Raw genomic sequence first — 23,849 nt, forward strand, 5'->3', positions numbered from 1 at the left:
CCTTTTTACTGTTTATAAAGAAAATGTTGTACAGGAAATCAAAGATGATTTTGGAAGGGGAATCACAATCCAAATAGGGGAAAATCTAATATTTGATGATGTTGTTATTATTTTTTTCTCCGAGTCTGTAGAAAGTCCGAATACTTTTCTAAATGGTGTGACCACAGACTTGGACGCCTATAATAAATAAATAAATAAATAAATAAATAAATAAAGGAAAACAACAGCTAAAACCATAAGAGGTGAACGAAAACATTATGACACACAGCAACTAAAGAAACTAGAAGAAGATTTCGTGAAAAACAATACACGTAATTTCTACCAGACATTCAGGAGGAACTTAACAAGATACAAACCGCCAACCCTATGCTTCAAAGATGACGAAGGAAATCTAATCACTGGAAATGAACAGAATTGCCAACACCTTGCAAATTATTTCCAGAAACTGCTGAACTGTAAAAAACCTGAGGAAACTCTAATGTTTGAGAAACCCAAGAACCAGACACCGGACTCAGAACCACCTAATAAAGAAGAAATCAGGGGAATAATAACAGGACTGAAGAACAATAAGACGTCAGGTGAAGATTCAATAGTTGCAGAGTTATTGAAATATGCCGGAGAACACTTAGTGACTCAGCTAGAAGCACTGTTTGAGGAGATTTGGCAAACGGAGAGCATCCCAAAGGAATGGAAGACATCATTAATACACCCGCTGCACAAAAAAGGAGACAGAACAAACGTTAACAATTACAGAGGAATATCATTGCCACCAGTTGCCTCTAAAATTCTATCCAAGGCACTACAAAACAGGACTGAAGGGATAATAGAAAAAGAACTTGGTGAATACCAGGCAGGATTCCGGAAAGGGAGATCATGCAGCGAGCAAATTTTCAACCTAATCTCCATAATACAACTACGTGCACTCACAGCCAAAAATCTAGTGATTGTATTTGTGGATTTTAAGAAAGCCTATGATTCAGTCGACAGAGCAACCTTGATAAGCACGTTAGAAGAGTTTGGGATAGATAAAAAAACTAGAAATTTAATCAAAGAAACCATCACTGACACTGCATCACAGGTTAAGTTTATGGGTATGTTGTCAAAACCATTCAAGATCGAAACAGGTGTCCGACAAGGGGACGGGATGTCACCACTTCTGTTTAATGTTATACTTGAAAAAGTGTCAGAGAGTGGAGGAAGAGACTGATGGAATTAGGGGTGAAAATGGAATATCACTGGGAAGATCTGGAGTCAAAATTGACTGTCTAGCATTCGCAGATGATATGGCAATACTGGCAGAAGACACTGAAACAGCCAAGGTACAAATTGAAACACTTAAAGAGACTGCTGTAAAGACGGGACTTCAGATATCCTTCGAAAAGACGGAACTAATGATTCAGGACAAAAAGGATCCGACACAAAATATTGTCACCAAATATGGAACAATTAAAAGAGTACAGAAGTTTAAATATCTAGGGGAATGGATAACCCCAACAGGACTACCAGGAATAGCATTACAGGAAAGGGCAAGAAAGATGGAAGCAGCATACCAGTTATGTCGAAATGTCTACAATAAAAAATCAGTTTCATTCACTGCAAAAATCAGACATTACAACACTGTCATCAAACCAGAAAGTCTATATGCGATCGAATGTATTCCACTGAACAGGAAGGGCTTACTAGAAAACATTGAAAAGACAGAAAGGAAGATCTTGAGGAAGATACTAGGGCCCAGGAAAGTGGGTCAAGAATTTAGACTGCGACCAAATGAGGAACTATACAAAAGGACCGAGAAAATCACAACATCCTTCAAGAAGAGAAGACTCTGCTTCTACGGACACATTAAAAGAATGCCACCAGAGAGAACAGCCAAGCGAATTCTGGAATACATGGAGAAGAGGAAGACACAAACTAGCTGGCTTAAAGGGGTCAAGGAGGATATGGAGGAAAATAATATATCACAGCAGGCAGTATACAACAGACAGGAATACAGAAAAATCATCAACAAAATTAAGGGATTCCAAGATCAAAGTAGCAAAAAACGGACCGGCAACAACTGGTCACGAGAACGTAAAGAAGCCCACTCCGAAAGGATGAAGAAGTACTGGGCCGATCGAAAGAGGAAGAACCGTAAATGAATGATGCTTAACGTGGTCCATAGTAGACCTATTCGAAAACAAGAAGAAATTAAATAAATAAATATAAAAAAGAGATTTGTCTGTACATTGTTCATCATTTAAAAATAATGGTATTTCTATACCAGTCGTGTCATCAGTAACAAGGAAATGCACTCTACAAATTTCCTTAATGTCCGTCTGTCTGTCTGTCTGTCTGTCTGTATGTATGTATGTATGTATGTACGCGCATCACGAGTATACGGTTGAAGAGAATTTAATGAAAATTAGTATGTAAAATGGGGGGATAAGTCACTACAATCTAGGCCATAAGTAATGTAATTCACTCTGAGTGAAATGGCAGTTTAGAGGAAGACCTGAAATTTATTTTTCAAACACGTGTTATTAGTGGTCCTATGGATAAATACTACATTACGAAAGTTACAAAGTATGACAATTCCGATCATTTATATCTTATACATTTTTACCGTACCAGCTACGATAACAGGGATATTCATGAATTTGGATGTTTGTTTCTAAGTCCTTATAAACGCCAAGCCACGAGAAAATGGATGAAGTGAGTTTAATAAAATAATCGGTATGTAATGTCTGGGAATAAAGAACTACAGTCCACGCAATAAATAATTTTATTCACCCTGGTTGAAATGGTATTTTAAGGGAAGGCGAATAAAGTTTAAGTTTTAATAACCTATGTTATTGGTTCTATCGAAACGTACTACATAAAAAAGTTATCCATTGAAGAATTCCGTAGCGAACAACAGGTACATCAGCTAGCAAATGAATAAAAACGAAGGTAATGGAGTGCAGTCGTACGAAGTGAGGTGCTGAAGAAAATATTAGATTAGGAAATGAAGTCTTAAATGAAGTAAATTAATGTTCTTGCTGGAGTAGAATAGTAAATACCGATGGCAGAATTAAGGAGGAGATTTTCTCAATTCGGACATTGATGTAGGAAAAAAGGATGTCAAGACTTCCTTCTGGAGCGCGGAATAGTATGGAAGTGAAACATTGACAACAACTGGGCCAGAGGCTATTGAAATATGGTGTTAAAGAAGGATGCTGCAGTTAAATGGATAGCTAGAAACAGGAATGAAGAGATAACGTATCGAATTTGCTAGAGGAGAACGATTTTGCGAAATTTGAACTGAGGAGGAGGTAGAATGATAAGAGACCCAGCACTTGTTCAGTTAGTTTTTGAGGGAAATGTAGGTGGCAAGAACGGCAAGAATATAACGTCCAGATGAGAGTAGATGTCGCATGTTATAGTTACGTAGAAATGTTAGCACTGGATAGGGTTGCATTGACGGCTATATAAAAACAGTCCATGAACTTTTGACCCAAGCATCAACGTGCATTCATTACATCCGTACGCGGTCTCTTCTGTCTTGAGTTCAATGCCTTACTCTACTTGAAATTGTTAGTGTTTGTAGGAACGTTTATGATCGTACGGTGTTCCTGTATAGGTCTCTACTGTGTAAACCGGTAAGGTGTAAATTTATTCTTTATTCTTTATTATTATTTTTCTCTAGATCACAGTAAACAAATACCAAATTGATCCATTGAATGAGAAAAATAACAGCGTTCAACTTTAGCCACACACACAAACTTCTACTAACTTTAAAACAAACAGACATAGTTAATATACATACAAAGAAAGAAAAGAACACCACAGATTATAGGCAGACAAAAAAAACACCACATAAATACCTGCTGTCCGGCCGAGTCATCACCCCTGGTGAGAAGAAGGCCGCCCTTACGATGAGGACCCGACCGGCCCTGCCCGTGGAGACCTCCTGAAGGCCCCAAGATCTCACCAGATGACAATGTTTTCCCTCTCACCATTCCATTTCTAAACGTACCCCTTGGACATGCCATGAAGTCCGTCGGATACTCCGGATATGTGACTCCCTCTGATAGGGTCACCCAGTAGTCATCCTCAGTGTTTTCATGTTATGTCCCACCTAAGTATATTTGTCTTGGGCCCTTCCCCACCCCGACTTCTTACGGGTGAGTCCTCCTCACCCTTGTCCCTCTTTCCTTGCCATCTACACCATCATTTCTCTATACTTCTCCTGCACCACCTTCCAGCATAAAATTCAGCCTTAAATAATCACTTCAAAATACCCAGCCCTTGCCATAACGACCACCCTTACATAATAAACGACATATAAACAAACAAATGGCCCACGGTCAATTCCCTCGAGGAACCGTTAGCCCTAGAAAGAAGGAAAAAAGACAAAAAGAAAGGCCAGTGCATACTTAAAAATAAACATGGAATACCACATATGCAATCCCGGAGCAAGACTACACACTCTACCCAACTGTCCTTGTCGACACGGCACATTCCATCACCGCCATTGTTCTTCTGCTTCACCTACTCCGGATTGCTGAGCCCAGACAACCTTACCTCACCCGCCGTGTCTGTGTTTACATTTTTCCTCTCCTGTTGCAACTTCATCCTTGCTTCATCCTTGCTTAACCATGCTTGATCTAATTCAAATACCAATCCATACTCAACATTAAATTTGCCATCTCGTCCACAAAACCACAATTTCCCAACTCTCACAAATACATATAGACCCCTATGTACTACTTCTCTAAAATACCATATAGTTAAAAGATATACCTCTACCATCTATTCTCGATCTCCACATTATAGCAATAAATACACCTCACACCACTCCATCTCCACAATTCCGCCACAAATTAACATCTTATCCCTATTTCCAATACCTACACATCAATAAATCCTACAACAACAATACATATACCACCTCTTGCTCTTAAATTCCATACCAACACATCTCCCACCACTCTACCAACATCCACTTATGACTTCATTCCTTACTAACAATTTACTCGTAATTCAACACCCACACATCGTTAACTCATCACTGTCACACTCCCATCTTCACTCACTAAGCTCTCTTATACCATCACTTCTCCATCATCACATTTCAACCTCCACAATCATGACTCTGCTCCCTCTCCACACTCCTCATTATACATCCAATTACAACATCACTTCTCCATCACCACATTTCAACCTCCACAATCCCAACTCTACTCACTCTCAACACTCGCATATTTCATCAATAAATAGCCCTCCACAAACTACACATTATACAAACAATTTCAGCTTCTGACATCACTATTCAAAACTCTAATGTTTTTTACTTTGCGTAATAACACCCCCTTCATTTCCACCTGTACCCCACATGCCTGTCAATTTTTTTTCCTTCCTGCTTCTCTACCACCTCTCTTGGCCACCATTTCATCACTATCTTCACTCTGTTGACTTCCTTTGCCACAAACTTCAGCTCCCTTCAGGTCCCTTAAGTTTCTGCTCCTCCCTCTGCTCCTACTCAGGTCAAGACTCCCCCAAGTTGTCTCTGACCTTGCCTTTTTCCCCTACGCTTCCCTTACTACACTGCCTTCACTTTCCTGCCTTTCCTCTTCACTGTTTCTGGTCACATTTTCACTTGGTACCTCTCCCTGCCTCTGTTCACACAGTACACTGTTACGTTTGGTATTTTGCCTCTCTTCCCCACTGATCGCAGCACTTCTCTCTTTTTCTTCGTCTTGTTTTATCTTCCTTTCTAAGTCCATCAAACTATTCACCGTCCAGATTCTATTCCAGTTGCTACCTGACACCACCAGTTCTTGTCCTTTGGTAGTTGCTCTCAGCCCCTGATTTACAGCTAGAATCTTGTGCTTTCCAAGTATTTTTTCATTCCCAATCTCCTCCCTTCCCACGTCTCTCTTAATCCATATCTTTTCCCTCTGCACATTACCCGCATTGCCTATCGCAGCATCAGCCATCAGCGTAGAAAATATTTGAACTTTGATCGGCCTGTTGCACCTAATTCTTCCCACTCTCTGCACATCGTCTATGTCCACTTCACTAAAATTAACTTTCAATTTCCGCTGTATTAAGTCCACTACTTTATAGGTTGTAAGCACTCTGTCTTCTTTCCGCTCCTCCGGCACACCATATATAAATAGGCACTTCTTCCTTCGATTTAATGTCTAGCCTCCACTTCTGCTTTCAGTTTCTGCGTCTCCTCTTATAATCGTCCTATTTTTTCTCTCAATGTTGCCACTTCTTCGGCGTTACTCCTCACTTGAGATGTTATATCCTCAGTCCTTTCCCGTAACCATACCTTCATTTTCTCAAACTCCCTAGTTTGTTCTTGAAACATATTTTTCAGTTGCTCAAAGGGGCAGGCTTCTTCAACCACTTCTTTTACTAGGCTTCTGAATTCTTCAAAGTCTACCCATTCCTCGTTTCTACTAGATGTCGGACCTGGGTTCAGCTCGACCCCCAATCCATAGCAACATCATAACCACCGCCGCTGAAAGTAATAATTCACCTTTACTCTCCATTTCAATTTTACACCCACCTGATTTCACTTCTTCTTTCTTATTTCTCCCCTGCCATCTTCCTATAGTAGCTCTATATTGGCGGTGCAAGTCCACACAACCTTCCAGCACTCAGCACTCTCTCTCCCTACTCCCACTTCCGGGACCCACCACACTATACGTCCGCGCTCGACCGTGGCTTAAGCTGAACTGGTAAACCGGTAAGATAGGTTTATGCTCGTCTACTTCGTTCCTGGCCTGTTTAGTCCATTCAGCGTAAGGTGACCATTAGAAGGTTGAGATTTTGTGTTCTTACTATTCGGAAATACACTAATTCCCGGTGACCAAGTTCAGATTGTTTGTAGGGTAGTGAAGGTTTTCATTATGTCTTCTCTTATGCTCTCTTCAAACACCCTCTGTGTTTGTTACCTTCTGGTTACTGCTACTAAAGAAGCATTGATGTGCATATATATATACTTGGACAATCATTCTGATGCGTATACAATTTTTGCTACCGTGCAGTAATGGCGGAGTTTAAGGATTAGTGATTAAAAACTTACGGTGGTAAACTTCCAAAATGTGATATACAATTTCTAGTTAGGTCCATCTGTTATCTATTAATAGGTTTCCATTCAGGTGGTAGATGATTCGTTTACCATAGTATCGAAACATTTTACTTGACTGGATTTTTGAAACAGTTTAGTATAATCATCGTCGTCTTGGTCTCCCTCTACCATCCATTATCGAGCCAATTATTCTAGGTAATTTCCCACCTTCATTCCCCTCACATGACTCGTCTATTTAAGCCCATTATACCCATGGCTTCATCAATCGAGTTCATTTCTAACTTATTCTTTATATCTTCTTTCCGAGTACACTCCTTAATTGTTCAAACCTGATCGCACTAGCGACCATTCTCGTTATTTTTATGTCTATTAATTCTAACTTATGAATAAGATATCCCAATTCCACCAAGCTTTCTCTCCCATACAGCAACGTGGTTTTGAAAACAGACCGGTGTAAAAGTTTCGTCCGGGAGCTGACATCTTTCCTCCAAAATACTGATGATTGCAGCTGCGAGCTTACTGCATTAGTCTTGCTGCATCTAATTCAATATCACTTGCAATACTGCCACCCTGAGGGAATACACATCGGAAATACTTGATACGATCTAAATGTTGTAGTTTTGTATTTCCAACTTGACATTCAATTATCTTACATTGCTTACCTACTGCCTTGAATTTAGTATTGGACCTATTTTCAACTTCCAATATATTACATTGCAGGCTTTTAGCCGAGTCTGCCCTTAAAACTAAGTCTTCAGAATTGGCCAAATTGCTTAACAAATGTCCACTGAACTTAATCCCTCCCTTCCATCTGATGCATTTATTAGATGGCCCATATAAAATATGAATAGCGAAGGTGAAAGATTAAAGCCTGTCTAACCCCTGTAAATACCTTGAAACCAAAACTTATTCTGGGAAGACAAGGGAGAAAGGAGACGATCTACTAGGATATGCCGTATGTTCCGAGGTATCAATGGAGAATGACATCAGCTAACGAATAATTCAAAAATGGGGAAAATCTCAATAGGAAGATGAAGTGGGATTCAAAAGACATATCATGGCAAATATTTGTTTATAGTAGGAGGAGGGGGATTGGAATTGTTTTACCGAAGGAGATTCAGTAATTTCCAAATTCTTTGAAATTATTTAAGTAAACATTAGGTAAACAATCGATAGAGAATCTACCATCTAGGCGACGTCTCTGACTACAGGTGAAAGGTGACTGACTGATTGATTGATTATTGATTAATTAATTAATTGACTGATTTATTTATTTATTTATTTATTTATTTATTTATTTATTTATTTATTTATTTATTTATATTGAAAATTCTTAAATGTTTTCTTATATCACAAGTAGAGGCTTCGAGAATTTAAAGACGTATTCGAGTACATGCTCTGCCAAGGCAAAGGCGTCTGACATGAACTGTAAGGACAATGTAGGAAATAGTTATAAAATCCCTCCCCCAGATTGATCCGCGCTCTGCAGGTCAAAATTAATTTAAGGTCGTTTAAGGTCGTGCTGGTGGTGAATATTGTTTTAATAAGTGTAATTGGACAACATTCCTCTATAGCATTTTAGTGTGTAAATTTTGTCGTTAACGATATGTGATAATAAAAGTGACCTTTCCAGCGAAGCCACCAAGTAAAACAGAGTCGACTTAACAACGGATATCTTTGGCTACCTTTCAGCTTTATATTCGGGAGGCGGATGCTGTCCTCAGAGTGGTTCTCTGTGGTTTTCCATTATCTTGCACTAACGCGATTGCCGGGACAGATCCTAGTACAGGGGAAGGCTGCCAGCCACCTCACTTTCTGCGTACACCTCCTTCGCGGCTCTAAATATCTTGGCCTGAGAGAAAGCATAATCTTCTAAGAAGGCCTGGAAATTTGTAAGAATTAGTGGGAGCGTAGCACACGTGTATATAAATGCACGACCTTCAAATTATTGAACGTCATCAATGAAAAACTTCCATGTTATGTGCCACTGACAATTTCAATATTTTTATTGTACATAGTTTCTCTGTCAGTCTTGGAATTCAGTTCGAACGAATATTAAATCTATCAGTTCTAAAATATGTACTCTTGCCCACTGATATGAGTTTTTTTGCATTTAGGTGGTGGAATATGTAACATAACCTAGATTAAAACATTTCAAACTCATTTATTTTTGCTGGATCATCTATAAAACAATCTCTCTTTTTGTACCCTTAGTAACGTTTCATGATACAGGGTGGAGGTTGAGGTGAGATGTATTTGTCTGGTATGCTTCTACAGTCGGATATATTTTCGGATGCCAATCTTAATTGAGGTTTTAACGAGGATGAAGTAAATGGCGGTGGATGAAAGTGGGTAAAAAGGTGAAACGTATAAGTTGTGACCTATGAATTGGTACTGTCCCGGCATTTGCCCGGAAGTGAGAATGGGAAATCACGGAAAACCACTCTCAGGACAGCCGATGGTGGATTTCGAACCCATGAATGCAGAGCTTGACTCTATATCCGTGGAGCGTTAACACACGTGGCCAGTCCACTCAGTAATGACTACACATTAGGTTCGCACTCGTCACCTATCTCTATTGCTTCATTTTCCCCATAGCGCTGTCGTTGTGATAATCACATTATGTGCTTTTATCTATGTGTCTCTGTATATTTGACTTGATTCGACACCTGGCTGTACACCTTTCCCGTACATATATTGATACTTTGGAATAATGTTTCTCCTCCTTTGTTCTTTTTGACTTCCTAGTTCTCCAATCAATCAATCAATCAATCAATCAATCAATCAATCAATCAATCAATCAATCAATCAATCAATCAATCAATCAATCAATCAATCAATCAATCAATCAATCAATCAATCAATCAATCAATCAATCAATCAATCAATCAATCAATCAATCAATCAATCAATCAATCAATCAATCAATCAATCAATCAATCAATCAATCAATCAATCAATCAATCAATCAATCAATCAATCAATCAATCAATCAATCAATCAATCAATCAATCAATCAATCAATCAATCAGCATTTAGGAACGCCATCCACATGACACATTTCCTATCGATTGTTTACCTAATAATTTTTTAACGATATCAAAAAGTATAAACTATTAATTATCTCTCCTGGTAAATTATTCTAATCCCAAATTCCTCTTCTTATAAAGGGGTATTTGCCCAAATTTGTTATCTTGAATTCCAACTTTATCTGCATAATACGATCTTTTCTACTTTTAGAAACTTCACTCAGACTTTCTTGTCTACTAAAGCCATTCCAAGCCATCTTATACAATTTGAATTAGTTTTTAAAATTTTCTCTTCGCTTTACATTTTTATATATCCAGGCTTCATGATATTCTATAGAGATGTGAGTAATGTGAGTATTGTCCACCTGACGAAGGTAGTAAGCAGTCGGGGACTTAGAATGAATGAGTGAGAAGGAATACTGACGAGTATTGTGAAAATGCGGTAATTGTAGGCGGTTTTATAGAGATTAGCCTTGTCTTTGCCTGGTATTTATATTTCTTTCTTACCACATTGACCTGTCATTTGTCCCTATTTTTTATAAATATGGTTTATAACGACTGTACTCTTAACACTTTATCCAGTACCATTCACGGTGTACCTACTGGGCATTTTAGTATTCGGACTCAAATCAAAATAATACTAAGAACCGATATTACCGGGAACAATTATTCCCATCCCACATAAAATATTTATTCTAATCCTTTCTTCAAGTGGCATTTCATTCCCCCGAGAATATGCTTGTATTGTTTAATCTTTTATCTTTTGTGAAGGTGGACGACTGGTTGGAGGAGCACGCCACAGTTTCACCTCCACCAGATGATCAGGGTCTCTACACGCGCACTCTAAGTCTCAGTTTCATGACGGAGAAACGGTTTTTCTCTGAGCCAACCCGAGAGATGGAGCTGCGGTGTACAGCCACTGTCGGGAACCAGACCTGGAGCAGAGCGGTACATTCCTCCTTGACCAAGCTCACGAACCTTGGACTCGCGCAGGAGCGAATGGAAAACACAGGTAAGGATCAATATCATACATATCATACACGTAGGAGGTGTACTTACGCTGTGTGATTGCACGATGCTCAGGTATTTGTATCAGTAGAATGGTCGTAGCATGATCGTAGCGTGTCTTTTATCCGATGGACGTCTCAATTACCACTTAGCCGGAATGTACACTAAACCATTTTCACAGACTTGGCAACGTATGCTTACTTGTTATGCTACACTACAGTTGTCGGCCCGCAGGAGTTCTTTTATGTTCCGGTAAACCTATCGAAACGAGGATTGCGTATTTTCTCCACCAGCTATTACCGGACTAAGCTAGGATCGACGCACCTTTTTGAGTTCAGGAGAACAGTGCTCTACCATTTAAGCTATTCAGCTCAGTTCTAGAATAAAGCGTCAATGACGGAAAACGGGGAGACTTTGAAAGTGAAAATTCGGTTATTTTTTCAATAAAACGATGACCACAAATCACTCCATTTTATTGAAACTTAAATTGAGTCTCCGAAGGACAGAGAAGACCAGAGACACAAGATTACATAATTACCTCCTGATGCTCCATAATAATTCACGAATAAGATTAATGAGAAGAAAAACTCACCCACTTACTCAGTGTCATGTTGACACCGATATTCAGGGAGTGGCGTGCGTTGTAGGGACACCTTCCATCCTCGTCCAATGATTGAAGGCTTTCGTCTCTTTAGACAACTAACTCCGCAAATTATTGGGCCGCTGGCAGATATCAGAATAAAAGGTCACCCCCGATTTTATATGCCCCGGAGTATGGGCTTCCGCTTTTGACGGGTCTGCGATTGTGGATACCAGCAGCGTAGAGACTGTCATTGTACACACACGTAGACTGGTTCTTATTGCTGGCTCCCACAATGGTCCCTTCCTGATTCCTAGCGGTCTTCCCAGATCTTGCTAGCATTTAGGGTGTCTTGAGACCACTCATACTATTCATGATCTCCTCTGGAATTCTCCTTATCCATAGCCTCACAGTTCATCTTGTGTGACCAACTGATTCGTAAATATTAGTGATTGGGCCACTGCATTCGTACATACCTGTAATACGGCTCCTGGTGGCCTCAGGTGCAGAGATAGTAGGTGGATAGATAGAAAGATATGCTGTATTTTAGCTGGAAAGGTTAGGGGCGCGTGTCACTTAACCAGTGAAATACATAGATGACATAAAACAAGAGCATTATTCTAAAATATTTAATAAATGATAATAATAATAATAATAATAATAATAATAATAATAATAATAATAATAATAAGAAATCCTAACAGAATTTCAGCAGTTACAAACGAAAACCACAGTTTCACTCACACGATACCATTTGCATCATCCTAAATCTGCAACCGAGCATCTTACACTTCCAAGATCAGAAGGTGGTAGGGGCTTCTCATCCATTGTCACTTTACACAACAGTCTGGTATCAAATCTAAGAGAATATTTCCAATCGACAGCTGAAACATCGTGTTTTCATCAAGCTGTTTGCAGAGCGGATATAAACTATACACCTCATCAATCTGTCGTCGGCGGAAATGTCTGTTTCTACTCCACTTACAAAGAAGATGAATCAGGCCACGTGGAAGCAAAAACCTCTTCACGGGAAATAACCACCACGAAACGGATCAGACACAGGCACAGACAACAGCCGCCGCTATTCCAGAGCTACAGAGAGCATACAGCACGTTATCTTTGGCTGACCACACTTTGCGAACATTGATTATAAGCACCGACATGATCATGTAGCTAAAACCATTCACCAGAAACTTTCTGTAAAATGTGGAAATCCACAGTCATCAACTGCATATTGGAAATTCACACCTCCACTCGTTATCGAAAACTATTCGTACAAGCTTCTATGGGACCGGGAAGTCATAACCGATGTCATGCTCAGCAACAATAGGCCAGATATTATTCAAATCGATAAATCAAAAAGATCCACATCCCTTATAGAAAATGCTTGTCTAAACACCTCAAACCTGCAAGCAACGGGTTGTTCGTTACTATTAGGTCCAGTAGTGTGTGTGAAGTTTTAGTGTGGTAAGTGGGAGGGAGTGGGAGGACCGTCATACTGCATCCCTGAAACGTATTCAGTAGATGGGTGGTTTAGGAAGAACCTGGGTCTACAAGTTTGTTTCGTGTTGAAGTCTCCCATCATTATATATTCAGACGGCGAGCTTTGGGCGGTTTGTATTACAGTACCTAGCGAGCATTTTACAGTAGAGACCTGTATCTCTATGAACATGTACTCCGGTTTTCGTTCAGACTCTTGAGGCGACTGACAGATAAATGGAGGTTTCAAGGGCAAAGAGGGAAAAGCACAGACCCCAGCTCACCCTTTGCCAAGTCTGTCATTCCCCGGAAGGCAGTAGCTAGCTAATTCCAGATTCGTAGCCCGATGATTGACTTTCAACCAACATTCACTCTATAAGATGATATCAAAGGACAGTGGAATGAAAATCGCTTTTAGTTCATCTATACCAGTTTGAAAAACTAAACTCTGGGAATTAAGATGGCATATATGAAGAAGACTTTTATGTCTACTTTGGGCTGACTGGAGAATGTGTGTTGTAGCTTCAAGGGGTGGGGTTCGGGACAATGGACTAGCAGGTACACGGGTTGAAGTGATGGGTGGGGAATGCGAAGTGTGACAAGGAAAAGTATTACTGTGGACAGAGGGATTACGGCTGTTCGTGGTGTACATTGCCAATTGCTAAAATGAAACTAACCAAAACTAGAACACAGCATGTGACTACATCCATTGAATAATGAGCAATTAACGTATTTTAGATAGTTGTATTGTCAATAATAGTAATAAAAATAACGTGCAACTGCAGTTTAGGCGTATAGAATATCTCGAATAGGAGCTTATTCTACGTAGTGGTGATGTTAGATTTATTCAGACGTAATACAGACTTACATTAGAACCAGTTAGGAAAATTATAAAAGAGTAAGTACATCGAGAGGTGGTAGGACAAGAAATATAATCGAATAGATATTCGATAAGTGGATAAATAAATACGGTAAATGAATAGATAGGTAGAAAGACAGACAGAGATCGATAGTTAGACAGAGATATAGAAAAATATATAGGTAGATGGATTAGATACAATAACTTAAAAAATATAGCTTCTCGGCTGTGGCATAAGCTAAAGGATGGGAGTAGACTCACATTGTCAAGAGATAAGGCAGCACCGCAACATAAGCTCATGCCATTGGCAGTTCCTGTAACTCGCAAAATCTTAATTTCATCCCGTCAGCCTTCTTGATTACGATGTCTCCTGAATCAGTCCAAGTGTTAGTAAGTCCAGAACGCTGGATTGTAGTCTGCAAGATGGACATTGGGATAGCCTGATCTTCACGGATTGTTGAGGATGATCCTTTCAGTTTCCTTTTCTTCGTGACGACGTCCTGCTGTGAGCGATAGGACACAAACTTTACTACGATAGATCGTGTTTTTCCTGGAGATCGAGGTCTGACACTGAGACATCTATCATGCCATTAATTCTCACATCTGCACCTACTGCTTTGCACACGCTGAGCAATAGTTTGTCGCAGTTGTCGTTTGAACTTTCAGGGATGCCAAATATTCTTACATTACTGGTGTTTCTCCTGACCGACTCATTGGCTGAATGGTCAGCGTTGAGGACTTCGGTTCAGAGAATCCCAGGTTCGATTCCCGGCCGGGTCGGGGATATTAATCGCCTCTCATTAATTCTTCTGACCCGGGGACTGGTTGTTTGTGTTTTCCCAACACTTTCCTCTTCATATTGAGACAACACACTACACTACCAACCACCACAGAAACACGCAATAGTGATTGCATCCCTCCAAACAGGGTTGGCGTCAGGAAGGGCATCCGGCCGTAAACAGGGCCAAATCCACATGTGCGGCACAGTTCGCACCCGTGACCCCACAGGTGTGGTAAAAGCGATAGAAAAAGGAGAAAGAAGACCGGTGTTTCCCCTGCTGAATTGCTCCAATGAATTGACGTCAATATCCTCCTTCTTATCAAGTTTTTCAGTTAACTCTGACAACGCTTCGATACTACATTTTATAATGTTTTCAAGTTCCTTTATGACCACTTCTGTTATGCGGGTCGAAATGACCTGCACAATATTTTCAAGGAAACTGTCCGAGTTATGGAAGTCGTCCAGCGCGTACTTCACGAGGTGGTCTACATTGGCAGAATTGGTAGTGGCTGGGATTCCAACTCCTTTATCTCGGCGCCCCATTTTCCTGACAATACGAATTTGGAAGAAAGAGGCGTTCAATATCAACAAAACGTGTGGGTATATTGATTCGTAAATGGTAACGTAACACTTCCGCAAATTGTTATCACTTTCACTGCTGTATAACACCTTCAAATCACTTGATTACTGTAGATTCTCATTCACTTACGTCCTTCAGCAAATATGGCCATGAATAATGGGTCATGGCACATGGTGGTTTTGTAATGTATGTATAAACATTCTCCTGATGTATACACAAATTGAAGTAGCTCCACCCACCACCACGTGAATCACTGCTTATGTCAGTACTTCACCTTTTATTCTCACCACTTTTATCCACCTTCATGAATCTTATCATTTTAATAAACTTCAAATTCTAGCTTCCCACTTAAGAGCATTATTGAGCATTATTTTACGACCCAGTTTTAATATTACCCTTTCTGCAGATACGATTCCTTAATTATTACGGCTATTAGCATTGATCAGCTCTGAGATAATCTAATTTCTACTATGTAATTAATGTTACAATATATTAAGTAAAGCAATGCCTAAATGCAATATTTTGGTCAGAATTTGAATAAGAACCCACCAAACAAGAAATAAATTTCATGTTTTCGAGGTTTTCTTAATAAAGAAGGTCCAGTTCATCAACCCATACACACAGAAAGACACTCGACAAACTTAGATTTTTTCTACATTCAAACGTCGACCACGTCTAACACAGGAATAACATTAGTGGCGTTATACACCGAGTGGCCAAAACTCATGGGAAGGGTTGTCCATTAGAAAATGTCCCGTGTATCACCCCTGAGGATTGCGGCTAGCTGCGCCATAGATGAGCAGTCTGTCACAGGCACGGGTGTCGTGAAGATGTTAACATCGCCAGTTAACCGACTTTGATGTGAGATGATCATCGGCGCACGGGGCATGGGCCATAGCGTTGCGGAGATGACACGCGAATTCGGGCTTCTGAGGTCAACAGTATCGAGGGTGGATCTTCAATATCGCAGAGAGAATGTTACCACCCGCGTACCGCCGCACGGGGAAACTACAAGTGTTTAACTAATGGTAATCATGTTACCTCCGCACAGTGATACTGGGCAATCGACGGGCTACTGCGACTGAGATCACTGCCAAATTGAATGTTGGGAGTCAGGAGCCCATTTCTACCAGGACTGTAAAGAGGCAACTGCACAGCATAGGCTTCACCAGCCGACGAAATACCTCGTGACCCTTTGCTGACACCTCGACACAGAGCTCAACGATGTGCATGGGCTCGCGAACAGCAACAATGGACCACGGACTGCAGCGGCGTGTGGTATGGTCCGATGAATCCCGATTCCAGTTGTATCGAGCTGATGCGCGCGTGAGTGTGTGGCGTATGCCCCTTGAAGCTATGGATCCCGCGTTAACGTTCTGTCAGGTGGGAGGTGGCTCAGTTTTGGTCTTGGGGACGTTCTCATAGGCGCAATTAGGCCCCATTTTCTGGCTGCAGGGAGCGCTGACAGGTGCACGTGATGTGGATATTCTATTCTTGCAGACCACCTGCATCCCTTTCTGGCCCTATAATACCCTGATTGATATGCCACGCTTCAACAGGACAATGCGCCGTTTCACCGTTCTGTGATGGCACGCAGATGGTTGTAGAAGCACTCCAGTGAAGTTACGACCGTTGATTGATCCCCTAGAACCCCCCCGATCTTAATCCGATCGAGCTCTTATGGGATGCTATCAATGCTGGTGTATGCTCCATGAACCCCGCAGCAACTACACAAGACAAATTCTGGGTAGCATTGCAAGATGCTTGGGTCCAGATCCATTCAGAACCATTCCAAGACGTTGTAATGTCGATACCTCGCCATATTGATGCCGCCTTGAGGGCTCGCTGAGGAACAACTCGTTACGAACGTGACATTCAGTGTCCTTCCTTGACTGCTGGCCACCCAGTGTAATATTCCACGAATACATTGTTATCAATAAAATATTGTTTAATGTTTTACGGATTACCTTCGAACATTAATACATACATTTCTCGCTACTTTACCTGAAATTTGTTTTAATAAGTAATCTATTTCGGAATATTATTCAGTGGTAAAATACTCAGCAAATACATTTGCTTTGAAAATTGGCAATGCTCGACGTGAAATTTCTGCACCTCGCTATCCCCTAATCACTCTAAATTTGAGAATGTATGGCAACACATAAGTGGAAATGTATGCTAATTGTTTAGGTTATAACCAGAAATATAAATCCAGCAAACAAACGTTTAGAACAATTGCAAATACATTTTGACAGCTCCTGTCCAATTTTTATCAAGTTATATACAATTATTTTACGCTAAATTGACGGTATACGTAACTTACAAACAACTTCTAGTTTTAAAATATATCTTGTTGCATTGCAAATTCCTTAGCTGTTGAAAAACCTGGCATCAATGTGAAATAATTATAAATTCAATTAAATGTTATTGTTACAGACTTAATATACAAATGTTGCGAGGAGTAACAAAACTATCACATTTTGCCGGTAATTTGCCGTCAATTATGCCAAAAATAAAATATGGGATAAAAATAAGAAAACCATGAGTAAGTGCTTGAATAGCTGAGGTTTATATTTGGCTCTAAGTAACAAATTTAGTAAACGTTGAAATACAGAGCAGGGATACCAAAGAAATTAAAATTCTGACTATATAAAAAACACGATAGGTAATACATGACCACGCTGCAGTTTAGCTTACCTTTCGGAAATCAGTGATCTCCACAACGTTTCAAGACACTATTTCCCTCCTTTCGTCATCATGATGTGACAGGTTCGTTGCTCTTCGATGGGAATTTTCTGAGGGGTGAGTAAAGCGTTCGTGTATCAGTGAGATGTGTGAACTGCCCATTACTCATTACCCCAGATTCTTAGGAGTATTTGTCCGATCGTACTTTCAGATTACCACCGGAACTATCAGGTGTGGTAGTAAATATTTTTCAGATAGATAAAACACGAATCTATTACTCGTAATATATGTCTAACTGACTCATGGAATACATCACTGACCGGTATAGTCGACAAGAGATGTTACTAGACATATTCAAGACCAACCGTTACAGAGGATTTGGGTGAAGTGGACCTATCGGTTAATGGAATAAGGTAATAGAAAAGAAGAGAAAGAATATTGGAATCAAATAGCGCATGATATGAGAACATCGTGTTTAATGTTCTTCTACTTATAATAAATTCAGATTACACTACAGTCTTGCAGTTTTCTACATTGTTATTCTCACTAATTTCCACACCTCTTCAATGTATCTGTTACACGCGAGCAAGATAATTTGAAGGAAGATCTGTAGTAATTTATTAGCCCCCTTTGGAGTTAGATTGTAAATTCTATACAATAGTCAAGCTATTTTATTTCGAAATCCATCCTACTAATTCATGTAGATGATTTATATATATGCCAGCTCGTTTCGACATCTTGTTTAGGCTTATCGTTCCAAGATTTACGAAAACATCAAACGGCGAAGGAAAGGTGTTTGAATCAAAATTCAGCTACATCACCATCTGACTTGTAACAAGAGAAAAATGTCAAGGAAACTAATGATACGAATGTACGTATTTGGCAATATGTGAGTTAAAATGAGACGTTTACGTTATCATAGTGAAAGTCCTTGTTCAGAACGTTTGTATAACAAGATGTGTAATTATACTGTGGGTATTTCTAAGGAGATAAGATGATTATTACGACGTTAGAATATGTACATAGGGGGGGGGGTTATAGCCTGGGGGTATTAACATATCCAACTTCAAAACGACACAAAATATTATTATCATTCTTATTGTTATTCTTATCCATCAGCGCGGATGTCTTTCTGGACATCCGCGAGTGTGTGCTATTGGTTTCTGGGTGGGATGGAAAATGACTAACCTTCCATATCTCTAAATTGTAATTGACGAGGTCTGAACATCTTTTACTCGGCTCAACTGGGGATGTTATTTGAGTCACTCAGGTTTCGGATTGGATAAAACACAACTCAGTGTTGTATAACAACGTAATAATTAACTTGAATAGAAGGTACGGGAATATTTAGTTCTAATAAGAATTTAAATATACACATTCAACACTTTTGTACAACGTTAATTGAAATACGAGGTTGATGACTCATAATTACACAGTCCTTTCACTGGCGCCCGGTAAACATAATGGATGTATTCGACAGTCTGCGTTTCAGTCTCACTGGTGAACTGCTTAACGCTACTCTTCAAAGCGAAAAGAGAGAATCTGACTCCAAATCTCCTAATATTAAAGTACTTCGTTGTGCTTTTTATGATTTAGTTTATCCCTCACATTTCAGCTTTTACTTGGCGTGTCTAGATTGATATGTTTAAGGGAAAGGATAATCACCAAATTACGATCAGGTCCAGTGAACTGCGAGTTGCCACTAGACATCTTTCAACGTGTACTCTCACTCGCTCTCTCCTGCCAGTCATCCCCAGTGCTGATCTGACTTAGGTCTTCGTGTTGTCTGTCAGTCCGTATTTTCCTCGGTCTGCACAGTGATGTCCTCCCACGCAGAACAAACTTTAGCGGCTTCACAAGCCATCTATATTTTTCCATTAGTGAGACATGCCCTTCCCAAGCGAGACGTTTACTTCTCGTGTGGCTAATAACGCAAGGATTCTTATGCATTTCTTTCAGCTCGAGATTGTACTATATCCACCATTCTTCAGTCAAAACGTCCTTTAGTTCTTCGAAGGTCTTCCGTTAGTATTTTCTTCCTAAACTGATCAATTTCTTGTGAACCTCATTCCAGACATTCAAAGTCCCATAAATGTACAAAGAAATAAGGAAAGATCAATAATAGTTATAAGTTAGTATAACAGCTCGGCGCTAACTATTCCCTAATTGCAAATGGTGCTGACTCGATAGTTGCAGTCGCATAAGTGCGGCCAGTATCCAGTATTCGGGAGATAGTAGTTTCGAACCCCACTGTCGGCAGCCCTGAAGATGGTTTTCCGCGGTTTCCCATTTTCACACCAGGCAAATGCTGGGGCTGTACCTTAATTAAGGTCACTGCCGGTTACTTCCCACTCCTAGCTCTTCCCTGTTCCATCGTCGCCATAAGACCTATCTGTGTCGGTGCGACGTAAAGCAACTAAAAAAAAAAAAAAAGCAAATGCGCTAATCGCTTCCAAGACACTGGTGTTCGTTTGACAGTCCTTCCACTTTACCCTAAGTGTTCTTCTGAGACAGCACTGGTGATATTATTTCCAAGCAACACCCCTTTTAAAGAGAAAACCGCGCGTCGAGTGTATCAGCGACGACAATTTATTTCTGCACCTAAGTTAGCATCTGTCAAGAGGTGGGTTCTGATGAAACGAAAACGTTCGATGCTGCGCAGGGTCTCTGCATTTGCGATTATGGAATGAAGAGTGTCGTTTGAGTATGATTATAGTTGGTAAGGTTCAGTTCCGAACTTTTGAAATAAGTTTATACATTTCGGTGCGTACGCATATGAAAACAAAAAATGTTGGGAAAATTAATCACAGTTCTGCTGCAAAAATATTATGACACGTAGGCTAGGACCCTTCAAAGGGATATTTGATTGACGGATCCAAAGGCTTTCACAAAACATATAAATAGGATGGTTGTGTATCTTTTAATTTTCTTGCAATTGAGTGGCAATGAGTGCCTCAGTTGAGAGGAAAACACATAGGTCTTTTGCTAATCCCAAATTTTGGCGTTATTCCTGTGCATATATTTAGATACTATGAGCATTCTTCCTTGAAAATAAAGACAAGGATTTCGTCTAAGCCCTTACTTTGTCGTCCTTGAGTTGTCCAATGACTACTTCAGACTGATAGAGAGAGGCAAGTTCACCTAATGATCTTGTGTTCTCAGCTGGGAAAATGTAGCATAGACGTGTCCATGAAGATGTATGAGAGTTCTGGAAAATATTATCTTCAACGATAGTTAAAGGAATAGTTGCCTTTGGGATGTCAGATGATATCGTAAAATCGAAGAAAGTTTAGGTCTTGAGCAAGTGGGACGCTGGTAGCTTTATTAAAAGCTCCATTGCCATTGTAGATCTTGCACTTCAATTCGTTTCGAGCATCATCATTAGTTCGTTGGCGTACAAGTTTTTCCTATGACTTCAACTTTAACATAATACTTTTGCAGCAGAACTGTGATTAACTTTCCCAGCATTGTAGGTTTTAGCTTTTGATCCATTATGCTTTAAAGGTCTCCATCATTCTCACAAATCCAACCCAAATCCTTCCTGATTAAAAATACCACAAATTCTTTACAGGCTTAGAATTTTGATTTTAAATCTGACCATTGCAGCTCAAAGTTGTCATGACTTGAGGATGCTAGTTCCTCACGTAGAATAATATGGAAGTTTTACATAGTCAATTTTAAGGTGATCCGTGTTCTCTTTGTGTCATCTGTCTCCATTCTTCTGTAGTTTTCGAGAAAGACGTAAGTCCATCAATGGTCATATTTATAGGTGGTTGATCCATCCATTAAAAGGATGCTTCATATCTGTTATACTTGGTACATGGTGCAGATAATTGGCACACAGTATTATATAATCAGTTAATTTAAAATGCTTAGACCTAAGGCGGTAACATGAGGTTCTTAACTTGATTTCTTCGTAAAATAAGAATATAAGTAATGATGATATTGTGTTCTTATAATTTCGTAAGATAAATGATACCGTTATAATTACTCCTGCGCATTCTGTTTTTGCTGGAAGATCCTTCCCAAAGTGCAGATTTGTCTACGAACTTGGACATTTAAGACTTATAAAATTATATTTTCTTAGCGAGGTATATCTGTTAAGACTCTATCAGTACATTTACAGTAGTGCTTTTTTCTGATTTATCATGTAAACAAAGCATATGGGTGGAGTTGGTCGCTGGTTCTTAGATTAGAGTGGAATCAACTACCATGCACTTAGTCTGGAAGGGAGTTCGTCGATTGAATAAGGATTTTATTCGATTGTAAATCCATCTATATGAATACAGGATTCGTTCATTTTCGTCTTTTCCTCCTAAAAGAAGGAGTATCCTCCGTCAACGGTGAAATCATGTTGAATACACTGACATTTATCGTCTATACCATCGGTATATATTCATCTACAATACTACAACAGAGAACTGGAAGTATAAGCATTTTTCGATGAGGTATAAATTTTACGACACTCATTGTGAGATATCGTACTTTAATTTGTTGTACGCACTCATTGATCGTGAACTTCAGTTTTGTGTATGTCTGTACTTCCCTCCTTATTTCCTTATTGCAAGTACTAATTCGTATTCATATAGCATATTAGGGTACATATATTTCTGCAATATATTATAAGAAGAAGTTCAGTATCCACTGTGTTTTGTTTTTCACGCCGTTTTCCATTAGTCATCTATCATCTACTCACACGCTTACAAATTCGTCAATAAGCATACAATTTATTGCACTCCTTCCTTCCTTCCTTCCTTCCTTCCTTCCTTCCTTCCTTCCTTCCTTCCTTCCTTCCTTCCTTGGAAACATTCTGTTCGTCTTCGCCTACTGCTTTGTTGCTCTTTAGCTATCGAATGGCAACCACAATTTCTTAAAGAGACCGAAGATACCCTAAAAGATTATGTATATACTTTTGAGGAAATGTTAAGAAGCGTTTCTCTTTAAATTGCCTTTCTCGTTATGAGTTACTGAAAATATACTTCAGTAGGGGAAAGAGTTGTCCTTGTGAAATAGATTGCTATATTTTGACCGCAGAGGGTGTAGATTTTAATTGCCCGACTGTTTTCAGCTTTGGTGTCTTCATGTTGACTAGATTTTACAGTTGATTTCTCTCACTGCCATTTGTTCTTCGGCGTCTGAGTTATTCTCTCTACTTCAATTTTCCCTTTCTGATATGTTAGTCCTGTTACTTGTAATTTTGTGATCATGTAGGATCACATTCTCCTCGTTATCATTATATGATCTTTTCTATCTGTCTATTAGTTTCATCTACCAATCCTGAAGTTTTCTGTTGGGAAAACTGACAGACTTCTTAAACACTGAGGGTATCGCTGATTTAAATACTAATGAATGCTGTTAAATATATATATATCATACTGCAGTAATTTATTCAGAAAATCCTGGAAAATTGATTTCGTTTCCTCATATTTAAGGCGCTCAGAAGAGGAAATTTAAAGTACTGATATCTCATTACCCTAAGTACGACAACCAACAATCTGAACAAAATAACTATCTGTCGGAATTGTCGCCAACGTCTTGTACTGGTGAGATGGAGCCATTGCTTCATATAAATTTCCTGAACTGGTGATAATTACAGGTAACTCCCCTAATAAAATGGAACTATTGTCAATCATTCTCTCAAATACACATTCATACCGATCATAGTAAATAATCCGATTCTGTCGAAACTATGCAACCTTATTCAATAATCCGATCGTAGATCAAAAGTTAGATCTCATCAGTCAAATAAGAAGGAAATGTCGATTACCATAACATAGAAGTAACT

This window comes from Anabrus simplex, chromosome 5, assembly GCF_040414725.1.
Source record: "Anabrus simplex isolate iqAnaSimp1 chromosome 5, ASM4041472v1, whole genome shotgun sequence".
NCBI lineage: Eukaryota > Metazoa > Arthropoda > Insecta > Orthoptera > Tettigoniidae > Anabrus > Anabrus simplex.